We start from the raw sequence: 14,086 nt of genomic DNA on the forward strand, positions 1-14,086 counted from the left end.
GTCCCATTGCCGCGCGCCCGTCGCCGTCACCGCCTCGCGCCCCGCACCCACCGCCTCGCGCCCCGCGCCCTTGCCACGCGCTCGCCGCCCCAAGCCCCGCGCGCCGTGCGCCGTCGCATCACCGCCCGTCGCCCTCGCACCTGTGCCTCGCCATGCGGCCGTCCCGTCGCCGTCGCCCTGCGCCGCTGCCGCGCCGCCTGTCCCATCGCGCCGAGCCCCGTGCCGCTGTGCGCGTCGTGTCGTCCCGCCTGTCACGCCGCACGCCGCGCGCCTGTCGCCGTCGCCTCGAGCCCCACGCGCCCCGCCGTCACGTCGCCATTAGGGCCGGCCACCCCTCCCCGCGCCCTATAAATTCCTCCCCCCCGGTCGCCTTTCCGGCCCAAGCATCCCACCCCATTCCCCTCTTCCTCCCCTCTTCCTCTCCACCGCGCCGCCGCCTTCGTGCCGCCGCGCCGTCGCTGCTGTGCCGCCGCGCCATGGTGTGTGCCGCGCCGGAGCGCCGCCGCCTCGCGCCGTTGCCGCGTCGCCGTCGGTAAGCTGCCACCCCTCCCCTCGTTTCGGTCGCCGTCGCCGCCTGGGAAGGAAGAGAGCAGAGAGAGAAAGAGAGAGAGAGAAAGAAAGAAAGAACAGAACAGATGAGCGAAAAGAAAGAGAGAAAAAGAAAGAAAAGAAAATAGAAAAGAAGAAAAGGAAAACTAAAAAGAAATTAGGGGAGAAGTTAAGGAGGTTTAGAAATTTAAAATAATTAGAATTTAATTGTATATTATTTGTAGTTATAGAATTGCAAAATTTTATAGAAAATTATAGAATATTTTGGTAATCTCTGTAAGTAATCAATTCGCGGTAGAAATTTAGATTTATTTAAGAGCTAGATAATTGTGTTGAATTCTTAGGAATGTACTTATAAAACACAAAATATCTTAGGTTGAGTAAATTAAAATAGGGATAGTCCTATTTCGTGAATAATGTAGTTGATATAGAATTCGCCTCTCGTGCTCACTTTTTGATTTGGTCTTTATTAGATTTTATTTGAATTCTAATGGAATTCAAATCTATTCTTCGCATGTACTTTTAGACCCCGAGGGAGTTGCGGATCCGAGCGAGGATCAAGACCCGCAGGACTACGTGCAAGGCAAGTCATCACTATTCCTTGAACATGTTGATCTCAATTGCGAAATTATTTTGTTTACAAATAAAATTGCATGCAATGATGAACATCCTACTTGTGATTATGCCATGCCTTGATTATTGTTTACCCTTAAATCTTTGTAACCATGATTACGTATGAGTCCCTAGTCAACTATGACAATTACTTAGAAATGCTACTCTAGATTCATGCATACTCATATTTATCAAATGCTATATGCTTGGGCAATTACCTTTGGGAAGGTAATTGAGATGCGGCATGTGGAGACATGAGCGCCACATTGCCATGATGTTGATGACATGATTTGTGAAAGGAGAAATAAAACTAAACAATTGTTTTCGACTGGGGTGGACGGAGGATTTGGGTGGTATCTAGAAAAGGCTAGTACCGTCCCCGGTCAATTAAGGACCGAGCCATGAAGTTAAGCATGAAACGACCCTCGTACAACCGTACTTCTCGAATGGGTATAGACCTATCGGATTAGATAGCCGAGCGGAGGTAGTATCTCTGCATAAATGGTTCACCCCTGAGTGAGGCAGGTGCGCTACCGTGGGGCAGCCGTTGAGGTAGGGCCGCATGGCGTGCTCCTACATCGATGTCGCCATTGGTAGGACTTCCACGAGTGTGTGTGAGAGAGAACTTAACTTAAACCATAATTTAATTTGTGTGTGAGGCTTCTCTTTCCCGGGAGCGCCAGAACTCCTCTCACTGCTAGAAACTTGGAAGCCTAGAGTGCATGAGGATTTAAGTTCATGGAGCGGGTACTGCCAATACGAGGTTATCGAAAAGCGTTGCCGTGACGCGTCTCATGTGTTGGGACGATGCTCATGTGTTGGGCAGTCGCGGAGTGCGGGTAAAGTGTACATCCACTGCAGTGTGAGTAAACCAAATCTATTCGAATAGTCGTGCTCGCGGTTATTGAGCACCGGGACATGTATTACACTTGGCTAGACTCTAAATTCTTAACTTTGTATGGGATGGAATATTGCATGATGATTTTTATGCTGATGGAGCCACTTCCCGAGAGGAGGGAAGGTGGACGTCCTCAGAAAACCATGACGACTCAATGGCGAGAAGCTATCCTTGGGATCACAATGGATGGTGGATAGAACCGTCGTTGTTAAATGTGAACACTGGTACTAAAATTTGATCAGTCTATGCTAGGTATAGGCTTGTGAAAAGAATTACAAAACTTGCTTTGTGCAAAAGGAACCATAGCCATCCCTTGTATACCCCCTATCATGTGCATTGTTGCTGTGGTGGCTTGCTGAGTACGGTTGGTACTCACCCTTGCAATATACAAACTTAATCAGAGGTCGGAGATGAAGCTTCGGAGGATCCCTACGCTTACTACCAGGAGGGTGATGAAGACGATGGCGCTTAGTAGGTCTTAGCTACGGTCGTTGCCTGTGGCAATGGCGTGCCGCTGCCTTAACTCCGCTGCCTTGTCTACTTCTGCTTTTGGAATGTATTCCGGACCATTCGGTCCTATGTTCTAAGACTATGCCTGTGGGCCTATGATGTAATAATACGCACTAAACTCTCATGTATGTGCACTTGGTATTTCAGCTATGAACTCGTGTGTACCATACTACAATTTATATAAAAACGGGGGTCCACATGCCGGGGGCTGATGGCGGCGGCATACGCGTAGTTGCGGCCGACAGTGGAGGCGCACTGCCGCTAGCCGTCGTGGGGTCAGACCAATGCTCCTCCCTCCTCGCGCAGCGCATCCGCACGCCGCCCGCCGCGATGCATCCATCTTCCTCACCCACCGACGACACACCCCTCTCCACCCTCCCCGCCGGCGACGGCGGCGGCAGTGACCGGCGGCGATGGTCGGAGAAAGCAGAGTAAGCGGCGGCGCCGCCCCAGCCCTCCCATCCCCTCCTCTCCCCTCCTAGATCTGTCCGGAGGGGAGGAGGCCGGCGGCGGCGTCGCAGCAGAAGGAGCGGCAGCGCAGCACAACAGAGGAAGATGCAGGTCAGTACATACCTGCTCTATCACTTGGCATCCTCTCTCTCATATTCTTTCTGTTCTCGATTATGTTTTTTCTTGAAGGCTGTGTGCAGTGATCTGGGATGTGTTTTCCATGGTGTCGATGATAGAGTAGAAGTAGACCGAGAGATGTTGATTTTGTACTAGTATGTAGTGAATCTGAATGTATGACTGCGGTTTTTTTTCCTGTTGATGTCATGAAACACTACAGGGGAGCATTTAGATCTCAGAGAATTAATGAGACTTCCATCTATAATTCTATCAAACTTCTTGCTGCTTCCATTTTTTTTTCTATGTGATCTGTATTTGGTGTGTGTAGCATTAACATCCACTGAGATTCTGAATTTTTCAGGCTTCTATACATCCACAGGTTTCTGTAATTGATAGGTTAACAAGCCTTTCTAATTGATTTTTTCTTGATTGCTGCTTTTGCCGGATCAAGCATCATGAGTGAATAGTCCTGTTACCATAGTTTTGTTTTTGCAACGCATGAAGAACCTAATTTTCATGCTCTCATCTGAATATTCATGTGTTCAGTCATGAATTGTTTCTGCAATATATTCAGAAAACTGCTCCCATGTGAATTTCATTTGTTCAGTGATATATATGTGTGTGCAATATTCGGAAACCGCCATGCATGATCGTTAGTTTCTCTGATATTTCTGATAGATGAAAACTCAAGAAGCTCAATTCAATAGCAGTTCTCTGAAATTTTGTGGTTCAACAGAGCATATCGATTGATTTTCTCTGAACTACTCACTAAATTGATCATTTCGAACATAGTTTTTCTATGAATATTTTAAAACAACAAAATTCAGACTAAAAGTTCTGAATTTTTTGGTTGAACAAAGTAGTTGGAGTCCCCTATGAGTTTTTTTTCTGCTGTAGATGTAGTTCATGTTCTAAATTGTTTTTTTTGTTCAACAGAGTTCTCAATTTTGCTCTACTCAATTTTCCATCTGTAGTCTGCAGGAATGCTCTGAATTTGTGTAGTTTTCTGCACCTCAGCTGGCTACCATGGCTGATTGCAGTGCTAATGCTGCTTGGTGTCAACTCATCGATGCTGGGCCAACATGAAAGGCAAGGGAGACGCAGAGATGTCGACTCGCGACAAGCACGCCGCGTCTGACAACCAGCTCCGGTGGCAAAGCATGGGAAGAATCTTGGCGGATGATGGATTTGTTAGTAGATAGGATTCTCTATACTCAGGGAGTAATTTATTTTAACGTGAGAAGATTGGAGCAAGATTATTTCACACATTCTCTACAGTTTTTTCTCGATGAGAAGATTGTTTTTGTGCCAATACATGTGTGTCCATCTTAGGCCAATATAAGGACTTCTCTTGGCTTATGTAAATTTGTCCAGTGATGATGATACAGGCAAGATCAATATGTTGACAACCATCCATGTAATAGTAATTTAGTTATTAAGAGTATATGGTGAGAACTATCGATGTAATAGTAAGTTGGTTACTAAGAGAAATTTTGCAGCAAGCTCAATATGTGATGTTGAGAACCAAATTTTGTGGCAAGATTAATATGCCATGTGAGAACCATATGTGTGATAGTAATTTATTTACTAAGACAAATCGTGTTACGATGCCAATACGTTAATTGTAAGTAACTTATTTACTGCAAAGGTATGAGAACCAATTGGGAGTAATTTATTTACTAAGAGGAGTAAGAACAATTTTGAGTGTAATTTATTTACTGAGAGAGAACTAATTGAGAAGGGCCTGAAATAACCTGTGAGTAATCCATTTACTGAGAAAAGGAATCAATTGGGAGTGTGGAAGTGTGTTAGTGTGGAAGTGTTAGTAACACAGTTACTATATCTACGCATAGGAAATATGTTACTTATATTATATTGTGCCACAAATATTGCTTCAGTAATTACGTTACTGTACGTTATTTTCAAAAGGTCCGGGGTGAGGGTGCCAGTGGGGGCGGCTGGGCTAGAAAAGGTGGTGGGGGATTGGGGGGGGGGGGATTGGGTGGGGGTAGGGGTGTATGTCAGGGGAGCGTTCTAGTTATAACGCATCCCAGGTGCGGTTTAGCGCATCCTTATACACACACACAGAGACATACACTGGGCTTACAAGGAATATAGTTTATCAAGGAGGTTTCATAACAAGCCTATCATAAAATAGTATTTCCCTACCTTATAAAACATTTCATTTGCAAATAGTTGTAAAACGTCATTTAAAAAATGGTAGCAATATTAATCACCATTCATCCTTATCTTCTGCATATTTCATATGTTTTAATTTAAAAGCTACTCATACCATGATAAATAGGAATCACCCAATGACATAGCTTCTTAACCGGAAGCACGACACATACGAATGATTCAAGACTCATCTCTATAGAGACTGCCTAGCTTTACCCGCATGATGTCAATAGTTCGCAAGTCTGAGGACAACATAGCTATTTGAGAGTCCCACTTACTACTAGTTACTGCCCAGCGGAATATTGATCTGTCCTAGTAGTCGGGCATTTGCTGGGCCTAAGCAATGCTAGATGGTAGTTGCTTTCACGGGTTCGTACGGTTATGGATTATGTCAACCTGGCGGAAGCCCCTTCCACAAGTCCACCCCAAACCTGCTCATAGAGTAACCCTGCAGTCTTTCACACAGTGGGACAATGTACTAGGCTAAGTCTGATTACTCAGTCCTGTGGATGGGCGCAAAATTACATCATTTTCCATGACATAAGAGGGTAGTCCTTATATTCGTGGAAAGCCACCAAAGCTAGCACAGGCCCATGCATACTCCAAGTGTAAATATACACATTCCACAAAATAATTATAACAATATACACAGCCTCACAAACCACAACATCCATCTTCACACGGTATTAATCTTCCATATCACTCCAGGGAAGTGACTTATATCAAATAACCAATTTTATGTCACTCGGCATGCCACCATGCGACGACGGGTAAAATAAGTATATGATTATAAATATTTGGTGGTCTTATCCACTACAATGTTATTGTGAAGTATATAAATCTACACGTTATCAAAGGACACGATACAGCAATTCGTGGATTTGGCCAATAATAACAACGTAATAATGGGTAATAACTATACTAACAAATTTATTCAAAAATAAATCATACGCAAAATAATTTTATAAATACTCAATGCAAAAAATAACTAAGTGGTTCTCTACTAGGTTTCAATATGATCAAAGATTGGAACTGTGGCTTGCCTTGTGGAATGTGGCCTTCTGAAGCTTCAACGTAGCCTTCTAGGTCCACTTCAGTTCCTGCAAAGTCGGGTGGGATCTTCAGCGCGATCTAACATACACATACGAATAAACGACCAAATAATCCTATAATAAAAATACTACAAATATACTATAAAATAAATATTGTGAATTGGAGCCTGAACAAAAGAAAACGATAATCGAGAGTTGACTTGATTTGGATGGCAAAAGATTTATCCTAGGGTTATGATTCATGGTCTGTGAAGTAGTGGTTGCACTTTGGGATTAAAGCTATAGATAACAGAGGTGAAAACCGAAATTGATTTGGTTTTTTAGGCTCGAATCGGAGGTAAACCGAACAAAAACTCTAATATAATAGTTTGGACTGGTTTAATTGTGCTTAGGTACTATTTAAGTGGGTTTTGATGAAGTTGGTTGTGTTCAATAGGAAACAGTGCCGGTTCGTCTTCTTCCCCTAGCTCTCACGTGAGCAACAGAGGAGGAGGGAAGGACGCCGGAACTCCAGTGAGGAAACAGCGACAGAGATGGTAGAATGACGTGTTCCACAGCCTGATACCCCCCGCAGGACGTGGACGCTGGGCTGGAAGACAACAGAGATAGCCGGAACACGAGTTCCAGATCTGGAGCTATGTTGACCTTGGGCATGGAAGCGAATGCAGATGGGTGAGCGAGTCAAAACGCGTTCACGGACGAGGAGATTTCATTTTTATGGTTAGTTGATAGAGATGAGGCGCTGGCCATGCCGACCACGGTGGCGGCCATGGTGGCGGACAGGAGCATGCGAGGAGCTCAGTACAAGCATGGAGAAGAGGGGAAAAAAAATGAGGAGATGGCCTCACCGGCTCTGGAAGAGGCTGGTGGCTAGCGGCAGCGGATCAGCACACGTCCACAGCAGCGTGGCTTGAACAAATTGGAGATAGGGGTGCTATGGAGATAGGGGTGTGTTTGGTTGGATGAATGGGTCTCAATGGGAGATGCCACTCCATCTTTGTAGTGTTTGGTTGGAGGACAGGGTGGATGGGACGGCGCAGAATAGGGAATATTCCCTTAATATGTTGGATGAGTGCATGCTGGATGAAGCCATCTAGTTTTGGTCTGGGTGATGTGTCATATTCTTATTGGCTGTGGTTGGTTTGATTTTCTGTTAAGCAAGCTCCAACTGATTTTTTCTTATAAACCATTTATCTAATTTATAATTTGATTACACCATTATATTTGTTACAATTAAATCTTTAAAACATGATCTCTGATGATTATATTTGATAAAATATATATATATATGACAAATGGGTCCCACTAACTCTTGATTTTTCCCATCCATACTATATCCCTCGAACCAAACAAAAAATTAGATTACCATATCTATACAAACCAAACAAAAATGGATCACCATATCCAATAAAATATGGATGGCCATATCTCATCCATGCATGACCGTGAACCAAACACACCCTAAATGGTTGGGCAGTGAAGATGGAGATTGACGGTGGCAGTACTGCTTGCTCGGTTTCAAGATTGGCGCAACAAAGACTGCACCGTCTGATCAAGTTCCTTCGTGCGCGTGGCGGTGTGAGGAGCAGAGCAGGCAGGAGCAAGGCGCTAATGGGCGGCTGGGCGCGCATCCAGCCCCACGCGCGGCGCAGCCTAGTACTACTAGTAATATACTACTACTATAAAAATATATTTTTATATATATTTACATAAAAAAATATGCACGTATGCAAAGTTTATATACAACGTATACAAAGTCTGTATACATATCCAAAGTTTATACACGACGTATACAAATTTTATATATGTACATATTAAAAAAAACTAGAAAATGCATCACGTATACAAATTTTATACATATATACAAAGTTTGTATACGTACAGAATATAAAGTTTGTATACGTGTAAAGAAAATACATCACGTATACAAAGTTTATACACATATATAAAGTTTGTATACGAACGGGACACAAAGTTTGAATACGCGTACACAGAACGGTGAGGGGCTGGGCTGGGTTGCAAGGAATTCGGCCGAGAAAAAACACAGTGATCTATTTGAATTTTTGAAGTGATTTTTCTATAGAATTTTGGTAGGATATTTTTGAATAGGAATCGATGGGATTGGGGATTTTAGAATATTTGCACGGTGACTCCGAGATAACTTAAAATAAACCCAAGCTCTTCTGATGGTTTTGGGAACTTTTCTCTGTGATATCTTGGATTTGGCTTGGAGAGGAAGCTAAAAGAAGTTATGCGGAAGGTGGAAACTTAGAGGGAACAAAAGGAATATCGTTCACGAAAAAGCCGTGCTCAGCCGATAGTGCCACATCTGTGTTGGCGTGAACTAAATCGACAACAGAACGATCTGGGAGATTTGCTTAACTCCAGTGCAGGTCCAAAAATTGATGAGACGCGAGCGTGTCTGTCAGTTTGATCTTGCAACTGACAATATATATAAAATAAAGATCAAATAGCCCATCGGCTGACAAGCCGATGAAGTAATTTAAGCCAATGCTGATAGGGTTTTCAACAATTGACTATATATCCAATATGTATTCTGATACTTGAATAAATGATAATATAATCCAGTAAAAACCAATCGGCTAATAATAATTATGATAGAATAAGTAATCCGATGGTTAAAGCATATATTGGCTGAAGGTCCGATGTTAATAAATCCAAACGATTAGATAAACAATAAAACCTTGCGATCAGCTAAATCCAACTTGTATGTACTCCTCGTAAGCCGATGCAACATCCAGATAAGTCATCGGCTGAAACCCCGATGAAACCCTTATTGGCAATCAAAAAGCAGGCTAGAGATTATGGTTCTAAACATGACTAGGGCTGATGCAACGCAAAGTATGAAAAGAAACATAATATGTAGACAATCAAGCCTTTGACTGATTTTCAAGGTGGTGGATACCTTAGTTAATCTAATCTAGCAAGATAATTTAGTCGATGCCCGCATAAACCCTAAAATGAATCTTAGCAGATATGATCAAATTAAAATTCTAAGCTAGATTAACTAAAATATATGATAACCAGCGGCTGTAGAAGATAGATTAGAACATCTAAAGCGATGCCCTAATCTACCAATGCAAACAGCTATCGGCCCCCGGTTTTGAATACCGGAAATCTTATGTGTATTCCTGTACCAATCCCTGGATCAGTAGTTGTTACACACGTACAAAGCTAGTACACAACATAAAGCGGAAAAATTTAGACTAAAGGAGGTTAATACCTTTATTGAGGCATAGATTGCCATATCCTATTGGGACCTATCCTATTGGATAAACTGCAGCGGAAAAACCAAAGTAGTGGTAGCCCAACAACATGCCCACAAGCAGTTGACTGGGGTCGCGACTTAGTTTCCGAACCAGACTCCATTCATCCTACCAGTAAAGCAATGCTTACTAGCAAGGTCTTCTGTGCTTGACTCTGAGATATATAGGATTTAAGCAAGAGTGAGTACTTACGTACTCAACAAGCCATCGCGGAATATGCAATAACATGTATGGATATAACAAGGGCGGCTATAAGTCTAATTTGCATAAAGCCAGAGTTGCAGTAGTTTACTAGTAGTTTCAAATGCTTTTCCAAAACAAATTTTTCTGCAAGTGTAAAAGCTATGGGTTAGAGCCTCATACATGAGAGGATAACCCCTACATAATCCATGAGCTAACTCTACTGTGGGGATCGATCTTTCGGTTCTAGGGTACCTCGGTGTACCCACCGAATGGTCATAGCTCCTCCCATGACCGCGGGCACGGCTATTCGAATAGTTTTCACTCTACAGAGGTAGTACGCTTTACCCACACGCCATCACAGTCTAACGCTTAGCCGTTCAAGGCATTAAGTGCAAGCACAATGACAAGGCCTTTACAATACATTCCTGCTGGCAATATCCTAGCAGTGGCCCCCTTGTGCTAGGGTAGGTGGCGCTCTCCCTAGGGCGGGCCTCTGGTGGGTAGGTAACGACACATTCCCAACTCCTCACACCTTACGACCTACCTGAGCTCTGCCACCAGGTTCTTCTACAACTTTGATAGTCTTGGCGTCCCACAGACCTATCAACTACGGGAATGTGAACCTATCTAGACTACCCTTGCCAAGCCCGGCTTACAAGGCCTAGTCCGCCCATTATCCCAGGTATATACCTGAAGTTCAGTAAATTAGTTAGCCATATCTGTCCCATTCCAAACATGTGGTCGTACATGTACTTAGCTAGGGGATCTCAAAAGGAACCGGTCCTTAACTGACTCGGGCATGCTACTAAAGACCCTCTACCCGTTCACTAACACCATGCACACCCGAGTCCTAATTAATCAGTCTATTTTATTTAAAATGTTATCCCAACCGGTTCATTATTCGTTTACCCAGTCATGTCGCCTCATCATATTTTAGTAGTTGCGAAATGACTGATTCTATAGATTATCTAAGCATGGCTAAGCGTGAATGTAGTGTATAATCAGTCATCCCTGTTTTGCAAAAAGTGGGGAAACAATTGGTTGGCATGGGTTGTTTATAAAGTGGTAGGATATTACGTATGAACCAATAATTCATAACCATGGTATATAAAATAGAGCATGCAATTTATAAACAAAACATTTCGCAAACTAGGATCAACATGATCAACAAGTGGGGGTGTGATGACTTGCCTTGCTCACAGGAATTTGTTGACTAACTCTAGCGTTAGCTTTCGCCTTCACAGGTGGCACCTTCTTGTTCGTATCGAGTGACATCTAAACGAGCAAGAAGAACCAAATTCAACAGTTGATCACGCAAACAAAAAGGTTCTACACTAAGGGTGGAACAACGTGGTCATTTCCTATCGCTATCTCGCTGGGCTTAGGGGATTCTAGAGGCTAGGGCAACGATAACTAAGGCTAGGCTAGGCTAAGGTTTGAGCAAGCATACAAACGCGATTTAGGCTTTAAGTCTTTTAGGTATACTTCCTTGTGTTCTTATTCTTAAGAAGAAAGTTACTACCATTTTGGGTTCATAGAGTTCCTTGGTTTATCATTGGGTTAAGACTTAAGACATCTGCTTGGTAAAGCTAGGTGCTTCCTAATATTATGAGGGTTAGCCATATTTTAGGGTGTTTATGCAAGCTTTACTCGTACTTTTAAAGTTATGAGGGTTTCAAGTTTTATTCGGGTTCTCTCGATTCAAGGCTGAAATGGCTAAGGCTTGACAATATTTTAAGTTAGTGCAACTATGGTGTAATTAAATTTGGTCTTGAAGTTATTTTGGCATTGTTATTAATTAACCTAAAGGTGTATTTTAATTACTGTGCATAAACCTTGCTTGTGACAAGTTTTATTTCAAATCCAACAGATAGGTATTGATTTTACAAAGTTTTAGAGACTGGTTTCATTCGATTTGGAGTTAGATTGAATTAGTTATGAATTTTCTAAGACTAAAACAATTTTATTATGTAAATATAATTAGGTTCTGATTTTTATTTAAGATTTCATAAAAGGGGAGGTTTGTGCTACTGACAGGTGGAGCCGAAGTAAACTTGGACTTGGTCAAAATGGACCATTAGAGTGGCCCTGGGCTCACATGTAAGTCACAGGAATCTTTAACGGAGTTTTAATTAGATTTTCATTAGGGATCGGGCCCCACTTTTCATACTAATATATTGGCCGGGTGATTAACATAATTCTTTGGATTAGTTTTTAACCAAAACTTTTTAGAAGTGGGGCCCGGTCGTCAGTCTCTACTCTCTTTCCTTTCTCTATTCCCTTTTCTTCTCCCCCTCACTCTCGCTGCTCTCTCTCACACACACGGGCGACAGCACGATTAGGGCTAGGCGGCGCGGCGGCGAGCAAGGCCGGAGCCTGATGCGGCTTGGGAGGGGAGAACCCTAGGGGTTCTACGCACTAACAGGCGGTGGCTCGAGGGTCGGGGATGACCGAGGCGACGTGACGGCTTGGGTGCGGCGGTAATGGCGTTTGGGCCGAACGGCGCACCGACGGAGCGGCCGTCGCGACGGCTCGGGGCAAGGGGGAAGGGGTTCCACGGCTCCGAGGGGTGTAATTGATGCTAAACATGGCGGCTGGAGGTTAGGTAAGGGTGTTGGGCGTGATGGTGCTTGCGGGACGTCCATGGTCGGGGCGGCCGAGCCTGGGGTCGCCGACGAAATTGGTCACGGGTGGCGGTGAATCGATCAGTCGGCGGCCTCGGGGAGCATCGCTGATGCTAGGGGAGCATCGGTGATTTCCCTCGCTTAGTGCGGGCGGAGGCGGTCTGGCGTCGCCGGTCTGAGATCGACACGGCGGCGGGGCCTAGTCAATGGCGAGGGGTGCAGGGTTGGGTTCGTGGGCGCGTGGGGCATGCACCGGTGGGAGTAACGGAGGGGATCACACGGGGGCGGCGAGGTGCCTCGCGCGGTCCGGCACGGGGCCGAACAGAGCGCGGCAACCCGCGCGCTCTCGTGCGTGCGTGTGTGCATGCCCGCGGCGCGGCTAGTCCGGTTGCCATGGGGCTCGACAGGGCGAGGGGTGCGGCAGGGGGTACTCTAAGAGGGGCGAAAGGTCCGCTGCCAAGGTGGCGGTCGTCGCGGATTGTTGAGTTGCGATCCAAATTCATTTACACTTAATAAAGGCCAGCTTCTGCCGTAGCGGAGCGAAGGCTGAAGCTGGCCCATTGGGTTGTGCGCTTGGGGACGTCCGGGGGTGCGGGGGCGGAGCCCCCGCGGTACGGATCATCATCCCTTTTAGGGTTCCACTATATATATACCTCTTGTAAGCCGCCGTGCGGTGATGTAACCTCACCTCAGATATAGTGAAGATATTTTGCTGGCTGGCGCTCGTGGTTTTTTTCTCTCCTATTTTGAGAGGGTTTTCCATGTTAAATCTCGTGTCTTTTGTGATTGATCTATTGTTCTTTATCGTTTGTTTGCCTATCGTTTCCTAACAGCGGATGACGGGCGCGGCGGTTCGCCCTTCGGGCGGCACTGCGCCACGGCGGCCGAGCGAAAAAGTAGGGGATAGGGGAGGAGGGGTACTGACCGTGCGGTAGCCGGGTAGCGGCACACCGAGCGAGGGCCACAGCACAACTACGGTCGTCGGGGTACAGGTTGGGGAAGGTCGAGCTCGCGGTTCATCCACGCACGCCAGGTGCTCGATCGCGGTCGCCGATGTCCGCCGAGGCAAAACAAGCAGAGATAAGGGTTAGGGGTTAGGAGTTAGTACGCAATAACGTTAGGGTTTAGTAGTCAGCTAGGTTAGGGGTTAGTAGTCAGCGGTTAGCGTGAGTGGACAGTGGTTAGTGGTTAGTGTTAGACGAGTTAGAGTTTGTGTTCGGGCGTTCCTAGCCCATTTGTTCTCGGGTGTCAGGTTTCGAGCTGGTTGGGTGCAAGCACAGGCGCGGCGGCCTGCCCAATCCCCTTGCCCAACCGACGCTGACCAGTGCCAGCCTCGGCGGGGCAAACGGAGGGACAGCGTCGTGTGCGCGATGGTTTTGAGCCATGGTGGACGAGCGACGTGGAGGGAGGACAGAGGGGAAAGAAGGGCGCGGTTGCGGGCTCGAGCTGCCCACATATATATAGCCTCCGGGTGCGCGTGGCGACGGCGGCATTGAAGCGCCCTTAATGCTAACGGGGTGGGTGCGCCAGCTAGGGACGAACGGAGCGGCGGAGAACGGCGTCCCGCTGCGACGGGGCGCGTGGCGGGGCGGCCATGGATTGGGCACGGTGGGCCCCTCGTGATTG

At 45.6% G+C, this 14,086-nt stretch overlaps 2 long non-coding RNA genes across 2 annotated transcripts; one reads left to right on the forward strand and one right to left on the reverse strand.

Moving 5' to 3' along the window:
- Window positions 1-2,459: 2,459 nt before the first annotated feature.
- LOC127769821 (uncharacterized) lies at window positions 2,460-4,644 on the forward strand. The gene is made up of 2 exons (XR_008016847.1): window positions 2,460-3,130; window positions 4,111-4,644. It is a non-coding gene; the product is annotated as an uncharacterized LOC127769821 (long non-coding RNA).
- Window positions 4,645-5,187: 543 nt separating this feature from the next.
- Window positions 5,188-13,866, reverse strand: LOC127769927 (uncharacterized). Its single transcript, XR_008016860.1, has 3 exons — window positions 13,386-13,866; window positions 7,215-11,111; window positions 5,188-6,414 (listed from the first exon to the last, which is right to left on the reverse strand). It is a non-coding gene; the product is annotated as an uncharacterized LOC127769927 (long non-coding RNA).
- Between the last annotated feature and the right edge of the window lie 220 nt (window positions 13,867-14,086).

This window comes from Oryza glaberrima, chromosome 4 (genome assembly GCF_000147395.1).
Source record: "Oryza glaberrima chromosome 4, OglaRS2, whole genome shotgun sequence".
In the NCBI taxonomy this organism is placed as follows: domain Eukaryota; kingdom Viridiplantae; phylum Streptophyta; class Magnoliopsida; order Poales; family Poaceae; genus Oryza; species Oryza glaberrima.